This window comes from Lytechinus variegatus, chromosome 3 (genome assembly GCF_018143015.1).
Source record: "Lytechinus variegatus isolate NC3 chromosome 3, Lvar_3.0, whole genome shotgun sequence".
NCBI lineage: Eukaryota > Metazoa > Echinodermata > Echinoidea > Temnopleuroida > Toxopneustidae > Lytechinus > Lytechinus variegatus.
The window spans coordinates 3,670,908-3,691,557 of record NC_054742.1 but is presented as its reverse complement, the minus strand read 5'-3'; the positions used below and the strand labels follow the sequence as shown (position 1 = coordinate 3,691,557).

Here is a 20,650-nt window from a genome sequence, read left to right as displayed (position 1 = left end):
GTTTGAGCGGTTCAGATTTCCCCCATAAAAAAAACGCCATGCGGAATACAACAACCCTGACCGCTATTTCAATGCGCTCGGTCAGTCAAAACGTTGTATCGCTTTTCACATGCAAAGTCAATGCAGAGCAGATTTTCAGAACATGAAAAATACTTGTTTAGGGCAATTTTTGAAACCCAATGGTCATGCATGGTATCCACTTGTCAATGGAAGTGCCCCTCCCCCTGGCACAAATCAGTATGATTTAATATTTTTCATATCACTATAATCACTTTGGCAATACACTTTTATAATAATGACCTGTCTACATCTATATTGCTCACTCATTTTCTATTTATGAGATAAGAAAGCTTCAACTTTACTTATACATGTCAATGTAATTCCACCTAATGCTTTGCTTGTATAAATAGAAATAGACACCAGCGGTATAAATGCAGAAATCCGTCAAACATTGTTAATGATCAACCAACATCCGGAGAGTGGTTAAGGGAACTCCAGAATGGACTAGAATAGAATACCCATGAGAAATGGCAAGGATTTACCACGGAGTGAAGAGGTGTATGAACTACATACTATGTAAAGCATATTATAAATATGGATGTAAGATTAATGTGCAGACAGTAGAGTGATAGGATGCTGGAAGAGAAATATGGAGAAAGAGAAGAGACAAAATTAATTAAGGGCATGGAAGATAATACGAGTTAGAAGGCGCTTCCACACCCACTCAATCCTAAGAATATATCCATCAATTATGAGAACTTTTCGGGACGGAAAATCTAGTGCTGCTACACCAACAGATATACACAAAGAGCTGGTTCCAAAAGGTACTATATCCCATTTCTATGTAATTTCTTGATTTCGGACTACATGTATACCTCAAGACCCATCTTTAAATAAAAGTGTTAACTTTCATTCTTAAAACAGAAATATATTGCCAATAAAAAAATTTGAGAATTATATATCAAATTAAAGAAGAGAATAAGAAGAACACGATGGTTTGCTTCAGTTATCATGAAGAACAATTACATAATAATCCCACATCAATACATTTCAAATGATATATAATTAGACCATATTCAAATCTATATAGTTATAGTTCTCCTTTGAAAACATCTATAAAAATATCACTTTCCAGCAGATGCCTACATATTGGTGGTTCAAAACAAATTATGTATTTTCCTCCAAAGGACATTTGTATTAAATGTACTTGCTTCAAGATACTCGTGTGTACTACACAAATCACTGATGAAGAGATGAATGCTGATAAGTTGAATATTCATGGTAAAACCCTGAGCAGTCAAAAGGGCTTTTATTTCATATTATTTTCAACATATTTTGTATTAAGCTGAAAAATGACTACTTATTGCCTCAGTTGCATTATCAATAGACAGCCTTTCCGCTCCACTCCTACCTTCTGACAAAAGGGGAAAACCTAGTGAAGAGTAACAAAGGCAATGTATTGATTCTTGTCAAGGGGATTAATGAATATCTCCTTCAAGATCCACAAAGGATAAAAAAGAAACTCACTATGTGGATCAGTTTTATGTAAACAAAAAAGATCACAGATAGCTACACCATGCAGTAGTTGTGCTTTGAGACTGTACCACTCAACATGGGCCTTTAATGCAGTGCTTCCTCATTTCCAGTGGGTCTGAAAGATTGGAGCAGAAGCAACGGATTACTTACTTTCTGTGAAGAAATTCATATTACTCCTTACAACACCACCTTTATCAATAATAAAGAAGCTGATAAAAGATTCATACTGTCAAACTAATCAAATGAAAATAATAAATCAATTAAAATTAAAAGGGAAAAGACCTTGGGTATCTCATGGCACAATAGCGAATAAAAAACATAGAGACACTCAGGAAGAACCAAGATCGATAGGTCTACACAATATTTTTTTATTAAAGAAAACCCTTTAAGGCCTATAACTATTTAAGTAAATAAATCATAGACTTATAACAGGAAGAAGCCCATCTATGCAAGTGAGAATTCACAAAAATGAAATTAAACTACACTGTTCACAACATATGCATGTACATTTATTCCAATCCTTGTAAATGCCAGTCTAAATTACTTCTTGAATCCATGTACATGTATCTATCTCTACACGTAATCTTAATAAGAAATCATGTAATGATGCTTATAATACCCTGATTCTCTGATAAATTTGTGCTGTTTTCTCACTCTCTAGCTAGCTTGATCTCAACTCTTACTCTTGTTACTGGATAGCCCTATATCTACATGTAGTTCTGCTTCACATGTTCATGCGATGAATGACTAAATTCATGAAGTAAAATAAATACACATAACCAAAGATGAGCGAAATCACTTTTCAAATAAAAACAAGAGCAAAGATCATCTTCCATGCAAAAACATACTTTAAGCTGGTTCTCAAATGGCATACTGTAGATGCTCTTGTCTTTGCACAGGAACAATAGTGATAAACTAGCACTATGATGCCATTCCATTTTAATGTTCAGGAAAAGTATGCATGTTCATATTAAAGCACCAGTACATTGTTTCAATGGGGAATTTTCAGATTCTGTCCTTTTTATAGGCCACTTGGATTATCAAGAGTATAGGATTCTGAAATTGATTACACACACTATCAAAGAGTTTGGGGGAATTTTCTTTGTCTTTGCTAAATAGGTGATAACCAAAAGAAACTCCTCTGGCAGTCTTGCCAGCATTACACACTTCATTGAAAATGACTACAGAATAATCACCCCCCCCCCAAAAAAAAAACAATTTTCAAACAGAGCTGGGAAAAACCAAATTCATTTGATAATAAAACCACAGGTTCATTGATCTCAAATGACCCTTGACATTTGGCTCTTGACCTGAAATTAAAAATGTCAATGTGCTGATACATTGTACCTGATAACTATTATATGACAGTTTTATGGAATAGAAGCTCATATTTCAAAATTATTTTGAAAATTCAAACTCTTAACCGTGGTTACAGTTTTTTTTTTATAAATGATGAAAAATTAAATGGTAAAAATTCATACACCCTACGACCTTTGATTTTGATCATGTTAGCTGCATCTAATGTCGGATGAAATTGATATTTGATCACCTTATTTTGAGGAGGCAAATAAGGTCTCCTGACTCCAGTGTTTAACGCTCATTAACATGCAATTGAGATTGGTTAGTTCTAATATTATGTAGGTCTACTGTAGACCTAGTATTAGACATCTAATCATATTTATCCTGCTATGCATTAAAATGATATGATTGGAATTATAAAAAAGGTGGCCTTATTTATCTCACTCTCCCCTACTTCTAAAGTCATTAAGACACTTCAAAAACATAGTCTTGGTTATGATTTGACCAAAACTATGCCATCATCGCTGTTGGAAAAGCGACGCCAACATGAACATGTAGTCTCTCACTGCTATGCAGTCAAGACAAAAACTATAACAATTAAATTCCTGATTTTGTTCCTGACTCATTCAAATACATTCTAGTTTTCTGCTTTGACTTTGCCCTTCAGTTGCAGATGGGGAAATCTTCATATTTTCCCAGTATCTTGTCAACTATTAGGCCTCCGTGGTGGTGTGCCCGAAAAAAGGCTAAATAAATCACCTCCAGACCGTCATCACAGAAACACTGTGACCATACTTTATATTTATCAATACTTAAAAAGCTTTTAACTGGATGAGTACCACTTATCAACCTCAGTAAACATACATATGTCACTACATGTAGGATCTCTACGAAATGCTACATGTCTACATTGCAAAACAGATGAAAATACATGATCAAAGATTGATAGAAGAAAAACAAAAGAAGACTAAAAACATGAATGACAGAAAAGAAGGGAAGGGGGAAATAAAGAATCAAAGAAGGAGCTAAGAAATTAAGAGGGAAGATGACACTCTGACAATACTTGTTTATTTCTTGTTCCTTTTTATATTTATTTTTTGGGGTATTTTTTAGATCTTTGTCATACAAACTGATAAAGATGAAAAATGCAAGGCATAATCGATGTTGTGTCTCGCGATTTGCAAAGGGCAGGTAACAGAATTGTATTAAAAGTGAATTATTTGGGATGGAATAACATTTGTCATAAGAGTCTTGCATGTAAAGTTTAACGTTGAACTTGACCTGAAAATTACTTTTGACCTCACCATGTGACCTCCGACTGCAGCACAACATGCAGGTCCCCAAGTATATTTACCATCCAAGTTTTACTGAAAAGTGACTTATAGTTGCAGAGTCAGGTGTCATAAGAGAGTCTCGCATGCAGAATTTAACGTTGACCTGGAAATGCCCTTTGACCTTACCATGTGACCTCTGACTGCAGCATAACATGAAGTTCCCCCAAGTACATTCACCATCTACATGTAGGTTTGGTTGAAAAGTGACTTAAGGTTGCAGAATTAGGTGTCATAAGAGTCTTGCATGTAAACTTTAATGTTGACCTGGAAATGACCTTTGACCTTATGTGATCTCAGACTGCAGCATAACATGCAGTTCCCCCAAGTACATCTACCATCTAAGGGTGTGTTTATGCTTCCATTGCGAGGACAGAATCAGCGATTTCAAACTTCGATTCAAAACGCCGATCGTAAACGTGGTTCTGGGAGTGCTGTTTATGCTTAACTTTTCAGAGCAAATCATGATCTCCAGCTGGCTTTGCATCGTAAAGCGAGGTCAAATTGGGCGCGCCTTTTTTCGAAAGTTTTTTCCGATTGTTGTTATTACGTGGAGATAAGCATGGAGCAATACGACTGTATTGCCCGCGGATTTTCATCTCACCGGAAGCATGTACCAAATGACGTCATTTAAACACGTTTACGATCGTGGTTCTGTTTATACTTCCCCAGAAAGCCTGATTCTGGTCAAACGACGTTTACAAACGCACCTTTTTGTGAGTTTACGATCGGCGTTTTGAAACAGCGTTTAAATGAAAGTAAGCATGGACGCAACCGTGTTTTGAACTAACCACGTTTGGAAACGCTGATACTGGCCTGAAAAGTGGAAGCATAAACACGGCCTAAGGTTGGTTGAAAAGTGACTTAAGGTTGCAGAGTTAGGTGTCATAAGAGTCTTGCATGTAAACTATAACATTGACCTGGAAATTACTTTTGACCTTATGTGACCTCAGACTGCAGCGTACACTGTAGCATGAAAATCCCCAAGTACATTTACCATCAAAGTTTGGTTGAAAAGTGACTTAAAGTTGCAGAGTTATGTGTCATAAAGATTGTGACGGACGGACAGACGCCAGATGGATGACATTTGGATCCCTAAGTCTCACCTTCACCTCTGGTGGGCAAGACAAAAATAAACCAAAGAAATAGATCTTTTATAGGTGAGAGAAAAAATACATGAAAGTTGATAGAAAAGAAGGAAAAAATGAAATACAGAAGTGTTGGAAGGAGAAAACTAAGAAATAAAGTGGAAAGAAAAAGAATACAAAGGGACAAAAACAGAAAAAGGAATTGATGGACAATCATACTTTGCAGAAGTTATTGCAAGTTTGTTGTGATTTAAATAGTCCTCTCTTTCATTACCTAATGTTTTAAATAATGACAAACAGCATCCCATGTTTGCCTATCTGATGTAACACCGAGTAGATCTATACAGAGTATATACTACCTAAACAACAATGTCAAACTAGTATAGGAAGGGAAGTCTGTGGACAAATATTGTTGGGTTAACTGTTCAATACCTACAACATTTGACCAGATGATGTCAGTACCAAATATTTCAGAGTGGCTAACAACAAAATAACCCCCCCCCTCTAAACAATCCACTTCTCTTTCAAGAAAAAAAACCCTGTTTAATAAAGATTAAAAACATAGAGCACATGTAAATGACCCAACCAGACAACACCTTTAACACTTCAATTTATTCCTCATTTAGATGGGTTGCAACATTCATTGATCCTTGGCTGTACTGCTGCATCGCTTGTTTCCTTGGTAACAATACTCAAATATAGTCTGATCAGTTGAAGATCACAAGCGAGTCGTTCATCACCCTCTCATCTCAGATGTTGTGGGGGAAACGTGAGTGATATCCTACATGTATAATTTCAATTTAATCAATTGTAGACAGATCTATGTATGCAGAGAAGGATGTGGTTATCACACAAATGTTTTTTATTAGAGGCTTAGTCCCACTGCACTTACAGATATAGAGAGGATGTAAAACGGAAAAGAATCTTGTCATCCGTTGGAAAACGTTATGTATCTTATATTTGCAAACATGTTTCATACGCTCTATATCCATTGAGCATCCATCGTCTGTGATTTCATTGTTTGCCCATTTTGTCCATTGTCTGGAGCAAATGAAAATGGATGGAGCCAACCCGAAATTTTCCTTGTCCACTGTATCCGTTATGAATACATTTTGTGTCCTTTGGACCAGGCTTTTAGTTAGTATGACTGTAGTTGAAGTGATTTCTATACCGGTACCAATCATATCTTATCAATACAGCCTTACATACAAACTGGGTACATAACAGTTTTTATTTCAAGTTCAATGATTCAAATGTCACAATTAAGGCTATTTAAACTAAGTAATCACTAGACTAGAAATTTGACATGTCCAAAGGACACAGATGCCCCGCTTAACGAGATCAGATTTTCATTCAATATGATTGAACTTAATATCGTGCAGAAACCAATATGCATATACATAATGAACAAATACAGACCTTAGAACCAACTCGCATATATAATGAGCTGTGACCTTCGACCTGCGGACTCCAAATTCAAACTTAGCCTGTATTTTGGTGTCATCTACCTACACACAAAAAATTTTAAAATCCATTAAATTAAAAAATTTTCGAGTTATTGCGTGGAAACCAACTCGCATGTTTAATGAGCTGTGACCTTTGACCAGCAGACTCTGAATTCGAACTTAGCCTGTATTTTGGCATGATCTACACACCCAAATATTTTTAATCTGTTGAATATTTGTTGAGTTATTGCACGCTTCGTCTCCAAGGGCATAAAAATATAATTGAACCCCAATTTCAGTCACAGGAGTTTTTTGAATGGGGAAACGCAACCATATTTGTTATATTTAAACCAGTTAAATGAAATCAAACAGAACATGTTTATTTAAAGCATACATACTGTATCTAGTTTTACGATGTGGATGAGCACTTGTGTACATGATAAATAATAGTCATGCACCATGTAGACCAGGTAAAACATAATTTTTCATTTCAGGGGCTATTTTTCAAGCCAAGCTACCATGCCTACATGTATATCTGCAACTTGCTCTTTCAGTGTATGGGGATTTTCCAGGCAAAATTTCCCCAAGCCCCTGTATATATTTCCCTGATGTAGGCAAACTGTAATACATGTACATTGTATGAAAGGCATCTTTAATCTGTTATGAATACATGTAGATTTACAGTAAAGAAAGATTTCAAGATTCAACTTTTCGTTTGTAATGTGAATGCAGTCAATAAAACAATCATACATGAAATTGCCAATATGGAAGCACAGATTGATAATGGGTATCTAAAAAATCATTAGAAATGTCAACTTCTCTTTTTCAGAAGTATTTAAATTCATGCACCTAAAAAACATGAAGTATGATTTCATGCCATTATGAATACTTTCATTCCATTCTTTTTTTCAATCTTCAAAAGATTAATAGTATCTCATTTAAATTAATTAGACCTTTAACTCAGGAACCAAATCAAAGTCAAAGAAAACACATTTACAGATGAACTTCAGATTATTCATGTGCTGAATTCACAATGTATTTAAGCCTATTCCTACAGTGACATTGTCTTTGTAATTCAGCATGTATACAGGTACGTCAGAGGTGGACAAACTTCAAACTTCTCTTTTCTTTCATAATAAAAAACTCAATACATGATAATTCAAATCTATTCATGTGTAAGCTTATGTATAAATTGACAGGAATATTGAACTTTAAGCCAGGATCTTTTTAATAATGAGCCATCATTGTAGCATAAAACTAGTTGATGTACAGGAAATTATCTTATAATGGACTCCTTACAATGAATTTATTTGGGTCCTTTTCTATATTATCCTACTAGGCTGTAACTAGGTCAGACATGTTCAAGTTACCTGTAAACGAGACTTCATTACAATTCACAACCACATGGCACTATTTCCAATTTATACTTGATACAAACAGAACTATGTTACTAGACTTGACCTTGTTTTAAAATTGGACAATGATGGATAATATGAATGTAAACGCTAACCCCCCCCTAGCTTATAGAATTTTTGCTTGTACCTAATCATTACCTCCCCATAATTTTCCTTGTGTTACATGTATGTCTTAAATGAGTATGACATCAATGGAGCAGAAGCTAGCAACATTGCAAAAAAAAAATCCTTCCTTGGCTCACATCAGAATTGGGAAGCTGCTAATATTTTTTTGTGGAGAGTACAGACTACTCTTTATAATTTATTTATATATTAATGGATTTGTTTACAACATCATAATTGTGCATATTAGGGGAGTGCTTGCTTGTACTATGTACATGTATCCTCTTCACATCAGCCCATATTAAAGTGTACATAATTAATCTCCTTTCAATCCTAAAATTGGCAACAATATGTCTTGCCATACAAACACCTAGCTTGAAAAAATAATAAAAAGCATGTCAAAATGGACAAAATAGCCTCTATGAATTTATCGCCTCTACATGTATCTGAACGCAGTCTTGGTCCAATCAGGGCTTAACTATTATGGTTTATCATCAGCGTGTTGCTGCCTGGTGCTCAGAGACAAGAGGTGTCAATATCACTCTATCTGTAAATAAACCATGTATATCCCTGGCTGTGGAGGTTCACAACTTTACTTAATAAGCAAGCAGCCAGCTGATAGCGTAATTGAGTGCCAATGCCAATCCAGTATATACTGAAACCACATACCCTTGTCAGAATCAATTTGAAACAGTGAATCTGAACTACATGTAGAAGACTATATCCTATCCCCCTAAATTCTTCTTTTATTATTGTCAATTTCCAGTATAATCCATCTATCCATCCAACTATTCATCTGCATATATCTATCTTTGTATCTTTTTAAAGTGCTAATCTTTCTCTCCATTCATACAAAAATATAATCTATCTATCTACATCTACATTAGTCTTCGGACTTTGAAACAGAGGGTCGTGGTTCGAATCCCAGCCATGGCGTAATTTCCTTCAGCAAGAAATTTATCCACACTGTGCTGCACTCAACCCAGGTGAGATGAATGGGTACCCGGTAGGAAGAAATTCCTTGAATGCTTTGAGCACCTAGGCAGCCCAGCTAAAGCCGGGGTAATAATAATAGCAGGGCCCGCTGGGAGAACAGTTTTCGGAACTGAAGCGGCTTCCCTGGGTAAATATACCTGTATTATTAGGTGATCTGTCAATCGACAGATCAACTATTAATTTCGTACGAATTTTCTTTTTTCTTTATTTCTTTATTTATTTTTATTTTTCCGCCCTTTTCTTGTTAGTACTAAATCTCCAAATCTACATCATCAATTATCTTCAAAATATCATCAGATATGGGGACTTATCATGTGATGTGTATAAAGCAAGTTCAAGGTCAAAAGGTCATCATGACGTCATCTAGACGCCATTTTGTAAAATCACATTATCAATCATATCTTCATTATCAATGATCGAAAATTAACAATATTTACAGCACATTAACTTCAGGTCAAGGGTCAACCGCCCATGTCATCAAAGGTCATGTAAAGGTCACGACGTGCGCGTATGCGCGCGTCAAAATTTTAAAATGCTCAAAATCACTTTTTGACCAAAACAGAGTACGAATCAGGTCATTTTAAGCATTTCAAAAATTTGCGCGCGCGCACGGTTACGCGCGCGTTCCCGCGCGTAACGGCACTATAAAACATAGGATCGCCATTTTTTTCATATCAATGCACCGATAATATAATTCTGAACAATTTGATACCTTGATCAACCTTCTACGACAAGTAATAAAGGAATTAGCCTCCATCAAAGTTTACAGCACGCGCGCGCGCGCGCACTAACCATAGACAATATATGTGCAAAAACATGCCTATACAAACTTCATTATAGCTCTTAAAGTAGTCCGTTGACCCCCATTTTTTTTTCATATTCGAATAGAGTATGGATGGGAGATGTGATTTCATGTCACATTTGACCCGAAATTTTATCATGACGTCATCAAAATGGCGTCGGAACTCAAAATTCCCATTTTGCTACTTATGACGTCATCGTAATTATGCAAATTTGACTCTAACTCTGTTAATATTGGTCAATTTTTGCTCAGTTTTTTTCTACGTTGTAGCTGAGGACATACTCTTTCTATTGTGATGGGTATATTTACATTTTAAGGATCGGATCATCCTGAAAAATGGCAAGTTATAGAGGCATGTCATTTTCGCTCATTTTGTGTGCAATCTCTATGGGAAATGACTTTTTCTCAAAACTGGATTTTACATTCCTCTATTTCGCGAGCCATATCTCCATTTCTATTTGTTGGTTTTCTCTGAGCTTGGAGTATGTTGTAGCTGAGATTGTAAGCTATCGCAAGTGTGGTCTTCATTTTACGATCAGATGCCGGGATCATGCCCGTATTTCACTTTCAATATTGGATTTTAGATCCTCTTGTTTTGCTTATGTGTAAAGTCTATGGAAGTGTGTAGCTCAATGGGTAAGGCATCAGACTTGCGTCCTTAGGGTCCACGGTTCGAACCCAAAAGTGGACATAAATTTTTTTCTTTTTTTTTTCTTTTCAACTTTTCGCAAATGTTCCTTTATCACCATTACAAGGTATATTAGTTCAAATATCGCACAATAAAGTAGGTTAAAATCGTTTTTAATAGGCCTATAACATAAACAATGTGTATCGCCTACACCTACATGTATTTCACATATTCTCATTTCCCTCTTTTCAAGAGTATTCAACATGTTCTTTTCGTAATAAAAGTTTAGTTTTCACTATGAGCATCGCACTGATCTCAATAAACATGGTGATTGTATTCATGATCATGAAAATCAGAGACAGATCACCTAATTCGTCCTCATGACGAATTAAAATTCTAGTTATTATTATTATTATTACTAGTATTATTATCTGTACATCCATACATCTTTCTTGCGAGTAAGCTACATGTACACCTACATGTATCAATCCACTTTTATCTTCACATACATTTTTATCTATCTCTGACGGCACGTCCCATCTATACAGTAAAATATTAAAACAATAATTATAGAGTTTGATCCCTTGTTGCCAGTCTGGTATCTAACTGTAGCCAAGTGGATCTTGACCTTTGTGATAAGGTTGTCATGCACTGCTGTTCAGAATATAGTAACTGAAAGTGCCAATGGATGAATCAGGGTGCGTTTATTCGACACTTTTTTACCCTAGAATCATGATTAGAATCATGATTCAAATCACGATTCTGCAGAATCACGATTGCGTTTAGTCGAAAGTGGAAATAAACGTCTTTCAAATCACAAACATGAAACACGGAAAAGGGGGCGTTTGGAAAGACGTTTCTGTAGAATCACGAACGAAAAAGGTCGTATAAACGATATCGTGATTTGAATCATGATTCTATGACGTCATTGTGTCGTGCTTCTTCCGGGTTCGACTCAAAGGCGCGCGCTGTGTTTCGTGCAGGTTAATTTTCGTGTAGCAGTATTGCCAGTGTACTAGTACCGGTATATGCCAATTGTCACGTGCATTTAGGAATTATCATTCTGTGTATTGTACCCCCGGGGTTGTACTGTAGCGTCATTTGTATATTTCATTGTTTTCATCAATCATATCTTCAAGTTCCAAAGGCACAAATTGGACTGACGACGAACTCAGGGCTCTGCTTGTGCTTTGGCCTGAAGCAAAAGCATCCCTTACGGGATTCACAGAAATAAGACGATACGAATCCCTTTCAGCGGCGCTTGCGAGGGAGGGATTTCTACGGAGATGTGACACCGCCTGTCGAGACAAAATTAACAGAATTCGTGCCCAGTAGTAGTACTACGGCTACCGAACACCATTTTCGATGAACCGACAAGATTTAATACAAGTAAACAAAAACAATACGAGGTACAATACACGAAATACTGGAAGTAAAAGATTTATTTTTCGGAAGCCGAGTAAACGTTGCACAAACGATCGCGCTTTAGCAAAAATCTTGCAGCCGACTTGAAGTTAGAAACAGGCGCGAAAATGTTGACCTATACTTCCTGGGTCAAACTGCGCACTGTGATGCGCACTGGATCGGCCCGAATTCAGGGAGACACAGCGTTAGAAAGATGGTCGTATAAACGCTGATTCTGTCGGATCGTGATTCATGTTGCTGTTTTGAATCATGATTCAAATCGTGATTCAAATCATGATTCTGGGTTGAGGTCGCATAAACGCAGCCTTGGTACATCAATACCATTTTCTCAAATTTTCTGAACCATGAAATTTCACCCTTAAACCTACAATTGCCCGGCTAACCCTGCTATTTTGCAGGGATATAATGTACATGTAGGTGGGGTAAACCCACTTTGCAAAAAACATTCACAAGAAAAGAAAATGGACTAAGCTTAAAGGAGAAATATTCATTGATTATGAATAATGGTCTTCATGCATACCAATGTAAAGATAGCATTTGCATTTAATAACATTTCATCATGTATGCACTTGTTAAATAATTTTCTGTTTTTTTCATTGTGAGACTTTGTGGGACTTTTGTTGAATGTCTCGGTCTGGATATGTAGCCAGCACGCATTTGTATAACATGAGATCTCTGCTCTCCCAGGTCAGACACTCAATGGCATCATCCTCAAAAACGACTCACAGCTTCCAGGTGCGTATCAATCTGTGTTTATAAAATCATTTTTAAATTGATTGTCATTGATCTTCATGATCAATAAAGTATAGCATTGCCCTCTTCATATTTTGAATTTTAATTTGATATATACTTCGTCATATTTTGCGATTAGCAATAAATGTCAACTTTAACCCTGGACTATAAGTGGGACTAACATAGTACATGTAAGGGGCTGAGGTAAATTTTGCCCATAAGAAATGGTATTACAAGAATCCAAAAACCTACAAAAATAACTTGTGATAACACTGAGATAATCACTAGAGGGTATTCATTTGTCTCGCAATCTACTATGGTCAACAAGGAAATTCGTGATCACTCTCGCAAAAAGTGTTCACTGGCTTTCTAGGAAATTCGTGATCACTCTCGCAAAAAGTGTTCACTAGCTTACAAGTTCACGAGCTTTCGAGTGCCACTGCAACTCTTTATCAAGTGACAAAGATTGTCCGATATCGTACTCTATTGAGACCAATTTTGGTCTCATTTGCATATTGCTGACCCACGGCGTATTTGCATATACCCCCGGCTTATTTGCATAACTCCTGACCAATCACACAACGGATCAGTGCCCACCTATTGTTCCCACGTTTGTGCGTACGGTCTTGGAGATTAGTATAAATAGAGTACGATATCGGACAATCTTTGTCACTTGATAAAGAGTTGCAGCGGCACTCGAAAGCTCGTGAACTTGTAAGCTAGTGAACACTTTTTGCGAGAGTGATCACGAATTTCCTTGTTGACCATAGTAGATTGCGAGACAAATGAATACCCTCTAGCGATTATTTCAATCCGCAATAATGAACCTATTTAGTATTACTGAGATAATCAGTTTGAATCTAAAATAATGAAAATGCCCTTTTTTGGGGAAAAATCATGCTTCAAGATAATTTGATGCATCCAATAACAATACGACGTTGCTTGTATAGCACATCACTACCCATGGGCGCCTTTTTTTCTAATGAAAGAAAAACTAGCATGAATATGTGACTGATATATTTCAAGAAATTCACGAACATGATTACGAATTTCCCCCCTTTAACATAATGTACAAGTAATATGAACATCAATGATATATAACTCTATCAGTAGAGAGTAGATTAACTTTAAGGCTGTCACATTGATTCACCTTTAATACTATGTAGCTTTATATCCTATATTTTGTATCAAATAATCTAGAATATTCTTTTTTCTTTCAGAAGAAAACTCTGACAAATGTGCAGTCTTGCACGTCGATTGAATTCTCCACATGATTTTCAAATGCCAACCGCAAGCTCATTAAGATTAGAGAGTATTAATTTAGCCTTATGGAGATCATATCTATTTCCTGTGCAAAAATTCAATATTTCCTAGTTCAGAAATATGATGACCTGTCAGACTCACTGTTTCAGAGCTGATAACGTTGTTTGCTCAAAGTCAAAGTAATATGCTCTTACGTGTCTGTGCAATCTATTTATTCACTATTTTAGAAGAGGATTTATCACTATCTATTGATGATGATAATAATGTGATTTACTGTTTCAAGAGCAAAATTTCTTACATGTATCTGCAAAAAAGTGTCAGTATCAAAACCAATTTGAATCAATCACTATTCAATTTAGATATATCCCAAACCAAATTTAGTACATGAGAATAGTCAGATCATCTCTGAATACATTTTTTATCGACCAAAAGCATCAGTGATTCATTCATAAAGATAACAATTTTAAGGTATAGAATTGAATGCTGCATTGTAAACTATACAGTGAGGACTAATCAGAAATCGCAATATTGTGAATCAGAATGCCAGAAAGCCAACAAATTTATTCAAAGCAAATCAAGTCAGGAATATCAAAGCTGCAATAAAAGTACAAGTTTAAAGAAATTTCAGGGCTTGGGAGAAAAAAAAGTCATTTAATTCAAACAAACTTCTGACGTTTATCAGCCAGACTTGAATCTACTACATGCCATCTAGATTTCCATTCAAATGAGAACAAAAGCATAAGGCAAGTAGGAATATCTGGGATAACATAAAACAAAAGTTGAAATGAAAAGGTATGAAGTAGACAGGTACAGTAATATATTCCAAGGCTCCACATTAACTTTTTTTGGTGGTGGCCCGTTCGGGCCACCAAAACCTTCAAATAATTTTTTTTGGTGGCCCATTAGTAAAGTTTGGTGGCCCGAAAAATATAAAGAAAAACATTAATTAAAAATGAATAAAACAAACTGAAATATTCTGCAGTCACTACCACGTACCACTATTCTTTGTACATCTTGTATGTAAATTGTGCTTGCTGTTATTTGTGGTAATAAATAAATTGTTCTGTCATTGTGAATATGAAATGATTGAAAGAAAATAAAAGAATTGAAATAAAAGAAATAAAAGAAAAAAAATTGAGAAAAAAAAAAATGTAAGAAAAATGAATAAGACAAAATTATCAGAAAAAATTGGGAAAATTATTATTATTCAGTAGAAACATGTTCTTTAATCAGGCATATTCAATGGGAAGGGGTATAAATGGTTTAATCACTGTAAAAAAAAATAAGAAAACGGCAAGTTATCTGGAAAAAACAGTGAGAAAATTCCTTCCCTCTTTTTGACAAAATGATGGAAAAAAATCACATTTCATATCAATAAAATGCCTTCCCAAGTATTTACTTCCTTAAGAGTGGTTTAAGAAGTCATTTATAAACAAGAAAGAAAGAAGCTGTCTATTCAAGACAGCTTCGAAAATAAACCAAATATCAACATACATACAAATGCACATGTGGGACTGTGATGTACTCACCTATGTGTTTTATGTGTATTAATGCATTTGGAAATCGGTCTTTTTGAGTCAAAACAGAGGTCATAATTCCTCCTTTTAATGCTTGCGAATTATCAGGTTTCAGTAATATGGACTGTAGAAGGGCATGTCATTGGTGTAAAATGTGACTTTGACGTAGATTTTCAAAGTTCTGGAGAGTTTTCTTAGCAGTAACATTTCGCATCGCAGCTCCCTGAGTCTGAATAGTCTGCTAGCGCACAGCCAGCTGCAGTGGTTTCATGCATGCAAAGCTCAGCCAGACAGCCGGCTGAATAATAGTTACTGTATGCTAGCGGTAGGCCTACATACTGTCATGACTGTGCAATCTTTGTGTGTGTGTATTTGTGTATAGATTGACAAAAAAGGCGCATGACGAATTGACATGCAATTTGAAATGTAGAAAGTTGATAAATGTATGCAAAATCGGGAGAAAAATTGGGCTACTTTGAAAATCATTGGTTGCCCGATTCGGGCCACCAAAACTTAACATTTTTTCAATAATGGTTGCCCGAGATGAATTTTTGGTGGCCCCGGGCCACCGGCCACCGCTAATGTCGAGCCTTGTATATTGCATACCAATTAACACAAATTCTGCTTTAATACACACCTGGTCTCCTTACTTTCTTGATGTCCCAACTGGGAAATCTATGAAAACCATACCAACAGTCTAAAACCAGCTGGAAGCAAGGCTGTATTCACACATGAGATCCTTACCATATTGTAGTAGACCTATATGTGCTTACATCCTGTCTTCAATATCACATCTCTGCATATCCACAACACTAGTTAATAGCCAGCTAGGGTAAAAGATACATTCACATGTGATTCTATGTTCTTCATGACCATTTAGTGTTGCTTTCAAACAATAAACCTGATACCTGTTCTCCAGACAGCATGATGTCTAAGCAGATAAACACACGGACCATGCATATCTAAAGCAAGCAGGAAGGATGGCATGTGTTCACTTAATGTTTTGAATTTTATTCTAACCATGGTTTGACACCCATCCTCCATCCCAACTAAACCTAGGGCTGAGTCAAAACTTTTAAATGCCGTTCAAATAACCGTTAAAAGCATATAAACGTTTAACTATTTCAACAACCATTTAACTGTAGGCCTATATATATCTAGGGGGGAAATTCCCCAAAACTTCCTGAAATTTCAAATTTTACACCTCTATATCCATGAAATGGTCATCTTTTTTTCACATTTCCTTGAAATTGTTTTTGTTAGTTGGATTGTTTTTTTCTACGGAAATATGGAAAATAGATGGCCTTTCATGGATAAAAAGATGTACAATGTGTAATTTCAGCAACATTTGGGAAGCTTTGTTTTTGTTTTTGTATTTTGTTTCCCACCTGGTTGATAGAATTAAAAACGTTTTTGAAAATGCATATAATTATTCTGGTCTATTCTCAACCCTTGTTATTTACTCTAGAATATCACAGTCAAACCTACAGAAAATGACTCCAAACAAATCATTGCATGTAACTAAAAATAATGTAAAAATCCTTTATCAGTATGGAATATCAGTTTTGTTGTATGACACTGACATTACCCACCTAATATCCTTTCTGCCAGAGAGATGGGGCTGTTACTTACCAGCTATCATTTGCAATTCATGACTTCATTTAGTAGAACCACATTCAAAGGCATACAGTTATGAGAACCTTTGATACCAGGTGATGATGAATAGATGACTTCTTCTCAATCAAGCTGGTCAAAGAATCAGACCTAGATAGTAAAATAAAGATAAATATAGATTGATTATTATTAATCAAAAAGTGGTTTTGAGCATAAGCATTTTAAAATTACCAAGCCAAAAAAGAAAGGAAGTATTTTTTGCCATTTCCAAGATAGATGTGATAAAAACGCTATAGGACACATCAACATATAATCACCCCTTCCCTTCCCCCATCTATGGACAGGTAACTCTGCCTAGTCAACCTTGCATATTTAAGTCAAATCTTTTTTTTTCTATAAATAAATGCACAAATGTCCCATAGTTCAAATTGCCCTGCTTTATCAAAAATGCAGTGAACCATAGAGTCAGAGTTACTTTAATCTCATTTATTCACATAATGTAAATGAAGCAATCTTGGTGACCTCTGTAATTAAAAGCATATTAGTTTGGTTCAGCTTTTTTTGTGAATATCGAGGCTAATACAGAGAAAAGAAGATCTCTAGTGGTAAGTTCAATTAATCAATTCATGGGGGCTTTTTAATCTATTAATAGTAAGCAGAAATGTACCATGCTCAGACGAAAGCTGCTTTGGTCAGAGCAAGGTTGGAGAAAGGATCAGATAGTGCCCGTCTGAACGAGGTCGTGGTAACTTTCTCCAGTTGGAGGAACTTAACACAACGTCATCCTCTGATCAAAATAATGTACATTTGTAATCAGATAAACACAACTTTCTAATCCTTTATTGCATTGTCGGCTCTACAAATTCAAAAACAAATCAAGATTGCTTTATTTCGTCATTATGTGAATAAATGAGACTAAAGCAACTAAAATTTAAGAGGAGAAATTAAATGTTCTTCTTTCCTGTTGTGACTATTTTTGCAAAAAACTACAATGAAATTGATGAGAAACAAATGTACATGTAGTATAAAAACTGTCCCAGTTTGCAAACGTTGAAAGAAATTCAACTTTTAGGACATAAAAACTTAATCAATAACCATGAATGACTCAATATTACTTTCCTTTGAGACAGGTATAATACATGAAAAAACATGAGGTAACAAATAGATGCCTTCCGTAATACACTTGATCACCAAAATACCTGTAACTTTATGAGAATTTATTCAGACCTCAGAACATACATGAACATGCAGAGGTCAGACATACAGGTGTAGTAATACTCTATGGAATCATCCTGTTATAGATTCTACATGCTTCACAATATCAATTTCATCTAATCAAGTCCTACATGTACTTCAATACAGTCTAGAATGTAAAATGTCCCTCACATTGTATTCATGATTTTTCAGAACATCTCTATTGAAAAAGGTCATAATTCTTCCCGTTCATGCCCTCATCAGACCTGTTATTGATTTAGACATAGAGCCTTACTGGAAGATGAGATACTGCGCATGCATCACTTCAATCGCTTACCTGCTTTACCACTGGAGCAAAATGAGCTAATGGGCAATGTATGTATGCTGGTTATAAACAGGGAAATAGCAGTCCCTGCTATAAACATTCCAAGGTATAGGCAATGACATTCATATTTCATCAAGCGGTCACCAAGCATTGATCCCCTGTAGCTAGCAAAGGAATATTCACACTGCTACTTCATAGATATTTCATTCCGATCAATGAATCAGGCAAGCATATTTCCTACACTTGAAATATTATCATATTCCTCTATGCAATTGCATTTAATCCTGTATAGATTAATTTAGGTTTCAAAGATATCTAAGAAGAGTTATCATGTACATGTATGCGTACATGTAGGCATACTCTTTTGTTTGATTTTTTGTGTTACATGTTCATAGCCAACCTAACTTTTTGATATTTGTTTTCAATCATGTATAGTTGGCTTTAAAAAAAATCATAAGAAGCAACAGGGACATGTAACTAGAAGTAAAATCTCCTAGTCTAAATAAATCTGTACTTTGACTGAGGAGAAATTCAACTTTAAGGTAACACAAGTCTTGCTTAATCTGGTAAAAAAAAATTGCTCTGACTTTAATATGTTCAGAGTTCATTTGCTTCTTCTTTTCACAAAAACATTCATACCTGGTAGTTGAAAAAAAATATATGTGATTATTCAAAAGATGGCATATGCAGAGCTCATTGCTTTTACTAGACCAAGCACATTCAACAAGTCTGACTGCAAGTGGCTTAATGCTACATGTATATACAAATTAGAAATCATAGACATTTACTAATTATCCATCTATCAAATTGTCTGATACATCATATTGATAACTTCTACATTAAGACAAGATGTAGAGTATGGAAATGTCAACCTCCCTACCAATAGCATCCATAGGGCATTATGACTTGTCCCTTTGATATGAGGACACCATCCAGATGACACACAGAAATTCTTATGCCATCTTGGATTGCTGCCATCCACCCTCTCTACATATGAATGACACAGATGAAGTGCTGGGGTACTGCCAAGGGTAGCTGGTTTCCAAACAAAACCGCTCATCAATTGAATAGAAGAGGGTCTGAAGTGCAAACCTAGAGAAACTGGTCTCCATGAAACAAGTACATGTTGTAATCTGATTACTGTCGGAAACTTATGAAATTAGTTTATGTTACTATGATTTCATAAATGTGTATGAATATACTGCAGATACATGTAGACCTCTATAGTCAGTCAGGCCTGGGGTTTTTCCCTGGAGGGAGGGGGACTCAAATTTTATTTTGATAGGGGAGTGCTTTAACGAAACCCTGAAATGGGGTGTAAGGAACTAACCACAAGGTTGAAATACCGGGTCTTTTGGAACTAAATATATACATGTGGGCCTACTGGATGGAGGGAGTTGTGAAGCCATGCATGCAGCTCTAGAATGCGGTGTTTGCACTGGAAAAAAAAATTGGTAGGGCTAGGGAACTGAGACGTTTGGAACAGGGGTCTTGCGAGCAGGGCGGGGTGGCTTCTGAATGGAATTTTGTCATTCAGAGTATCTAGGCAACTGGAAATAAGGTCTGAAAAAGTGGGTCATCGAAGCAGCACGTCCCCGTACCACCAATATATGAGTGCCCCCCCCCCCCCGGGTTTATCGAGATGAAATACATGAAAGTATGCCATAACAAGAGAAGAGTAAACAAAACATAGTGAAATGCTGATTGTGGGCCTACAGTTAAAGCCTGTGTATAGCTTTGGTAAAGGGTCAATAATGTGATTGATAATCGAATATCATCTAATATGACAGTCTTACTGAAGCGTAGAGACCGTTAGATATTTTTCCAACTGCACTTCTCTGAGAAAATTTCAAATATTCAAATCTTGGATATATAGCGCCCTCTCTCGGCGATGCTTGTTTTGAATTAAAAAAATGGGCATTCAAGCACTTATCTTTT

At 35.9% G+C, this 20,650-nt stretch overlaps 1 protein-coding gene across 2 annotated transcripts in view; it reads right to left on the bottom strand.

Annotated features, from left to right (window-relative positions):
• LOC121410011 (cyclin-dependent kinase 17-like) overlaps nt 1-17,348 on the bottom strand; it is a 62,217-nt gene extending 44,869 nt beyond the window's left edge. For both annotated transcript variants that reach the window (XM_041601822.1, XM_041601824.1), the window contains exon 1: nt 17,212-17,348. The gene's annotated coding sequence lies outside the window, so the exon portion shown is untranslated. The remainder of the gene's footprint in view (nt 1-17,211) is intronic.
• Between the last annotated feature and the right edge of the window lie 3,302 nt (nt 17,349-20,650).